Genomic DNA, 3,140 nt, shown 5'->3' on the forward strand with positions numbered 1-3,140 from the left:
TCTTTAAAGTTCTATACACTCTTTAGTACTTAATTGAAAATGAACATTGCCTGAACTGAAGCTCAATTTTCTATTGGTAATACCTTTTCAGGGATGTGGCGTTCCATGGCTTGTTGACCAACCTTCCAGCCTTGGTCTCTAGAGCATATGCCCCCTTTCCTATGGCCTCTGTAACTCTATACGGTCCTTCCCAAGGTGATTCCATTTTCTTGACAATTCCAACCTTTCTTTTCAGAAGTAAATCACCAGGTGCAAAATCCCTATGCCTCGCCTTTCTGTTGTGATTGTTCATAAGCGTCTGCTGATATGATATGAGCCTTACAGCCGCTGCATTCCTTTTCTCTTCTAGTAGGTTAAGGTTGAATCTCAACATGTCATCGTTTTGTTCATGATTCCACGCTAAACTTCGAATGGTTGGAACCAGGTGCTCGACCAGTATTACAGCCTCAGTACTGTACGCCATAGTGAATGTGCTTTCTTCGGTTGGTCGCCTCGACATTATTCTATAAGCCCACAGGACATTCGGAAGCTCGTCCAACCATTTCCCTTTTTCTTCTTCAAGCTTCTTCTTTATACAAACGAATATTATTCTATTTGTGATATCGGCTTGACCATTTACCTGTGGATGGCTGACCGTTGCTAACTTTTGGTTGATCCTATATTCTTCCAATAATTCCCTCACTTGCTTGCTATTAAGATTAGTCCCGTTATCCATAACAATAGACCTCGGCACACCAAATCGACAAACGATATTACTCTAAATGAAACGCCTCACTTGAGTCTGAGTCACGCTGGGATATGGTTCTGCCTCCACCCATTTGGTAAAGTAGTCTGTTATAAGCAGAATGTACTTATTTTGTAATCTGGCGATCGGTAGCGGGCTAACCACATCCATCCCCTATTGCGCGAAAGGCCATGGTTTGGTCATTACGTGTAAATCTTCAGGTGGTTGGTGGATCAGTAGTCCAAACCTTTGACACTTATCGCATCTTCTCGAGAACTCCTCCACGTCTCGCTACATGTTTGGCCAAAAATACCCCTGCGTCATCGCTTTGTGCGCTAAAGACCTCCCCCCTGAATGATTACCACACACGCCTTCGTAAATAGTTTGCAGTATCTGCCGAGCTTTTGTGGGGGTAACGCATTTCAAGTAAGGCCTTAAGTAAGACCTCCTGTACAACTGGTTGTGCACTATGACATACTTTGCAGCATTTGATCCAACATTCCTTGCTTCATCCCTCTAATCGGGCAAAACATCATATTGTATATAAGTCATAATTAGATCTATCCAGCTTGGCTTATATGGTATAACATTCATTTGCCAATAATCCGAGCTTGATGGTTCTTCAAGGATAGATGGCTGGCACAACACACCAACCGGAATCATCCTTGCCAGTGTTTCCCCAGAGCTCGACGCACTGCATGCCAGCCGATCGGCGTCCTCGTTACCCTCCTTCGGTAATTGGATGAACTTGATCTGATCAAAACTTTCTGCCTCACGCATAACGGCTGAACGGTATGCCCCCATTGTTTCATCCTTGGGTCCATACTCCTCAGTCACTTGCCGAACGATCAGCTGCGAATCGCTAAAAGCGACTAAGCTTTTGACCTTCAGCTCTTTGGCCAACTTCAACCCAGCCAGTAATGCTTCATATTTTGTTTTATTATTGGTCGCCCTGAACTCAAGTTTGATCGCTTGGCTCAACGTGGTGCCTTTTGGTGTCTGTAACTTGACCCCAATTCATACCCTCATCTGATTAGAAGAACCATCAATAAAAAGCTTCCATGAAGAGTCTTCAGGATTTTCTTCTGGCTCTGCTGCATCACACTTCAGTAGGAAATCAGCCACCGCTTGCCCTTTGATAGCCGTTCGGGGTTCATACGTTATGTCAAAGGAGCTCAACTCTATTGCCCACTTCGTCATTCGTCCGGATAAATCTGGCTTATGCAGGATCACCCTTATGGTAAATGTGGTCAGAAGGACTATAGGATGGGATTCACAGTAATACCTGAGTTTCCTCTTTGCATTTACCAAGGACAAGATTATTCGTTCGACCTTCGAATACCTTCTTTCCGGTTCGGTCAGTGTTTTGTTGACATAGAGAACTGGGAACTGCTTACCCTCTTCACATCGTATCAGAATGCCGCTAGTTACAATGTTGGAAACTCCAAGGTACAAGAAAAGCTTCTCACCTGGTTTTGGGACAGTCAGGACTGGTGGGTTTCGCATATACTCTTTCAACCTGGTCAGTGCTTGCCTCTACTCATCCCCCCAGGATTGCTTTCCGTAACCCCTTATTGTATCAAAGAATAACTTGCATCGGTCTAACAACTTAGAGATGAATCGACTCAATGGCGCTATGCGTCCGATGAGAGCTTGTACTTCCTTAACAATACTTGGTTCTGCATTTTTTAGTAGAGTTTCTGTTTTGGTTGGACTAACTTCAATCCCTCTGTTATTGACTACATGGCCAAGAAATTGCCCAGATCCTACGCCGAACGAGCACTTGGTTGGGTTCAACCTCATTCCATATTTTCTTAGTACTTCGAACACTTCTTGCAAATGATGCAAATAATGGTCCTTCTGTTTGATCTTTACTACCATGTCATCGATGCAAGCCTTTACAGTCTTGCCCATTTGATTCTTGAAAATCCTGCTGACCAACCTCTGGTACGTAGCTCCGGTATTCTTCATTCCGAACGGCATAACCTTATAACAATAGATCCCTCGTTGAGTAACAATAGAGGTCTTTTCCTCATCGTTCAGATCCATTGGGATTTGATTGTAGCCTGAATAGGCATCTAGAAAGTTTAGTCGTTCATATCCAGTTATAGCATCCACCATCTGATCAATCTTTGGAAGTGAAAAGTTATCTTTTGGGCAAGCTTTATTCAGATTGGTGAAGTCAATGCAAACTCTTCACTTTCCATTCTTCTTTTACACTAGAACCACGTTCGACAGCCAGGACGGATATTGAACCTCTCTGATAAACCCAACTTTTAACAATCTATCAACTTCATCAGCGATGATCCGGTTACGCTCCGGGGTGAACCTCTTTTGCTTTTACTGTACAGGTCTAACGCCCGGATCCACATTAAGGGAATGACAAGAGATAGAGTGGTTGATCCCCGGTATGTCC

The sequence above is a fragment of the Cornus florida genome, unplaced genomic scaffold, assembly GCF_030987335.1.
Source record: "Cornus florida cultivar Cherokee Brave unplaced genomic scaffold, ASM3098733v1 CherokeeBrave_3.0.0_Hap2_Chr08, whole genome shotgun sequence".
Classification (NCBI taxonomy): domain Eukaryota; kingdom Viridiplantae; phylum Streptophyta; class Magnoliopsida; order Cornales; family Cornaceae; genus Cornus; species Cornus florida.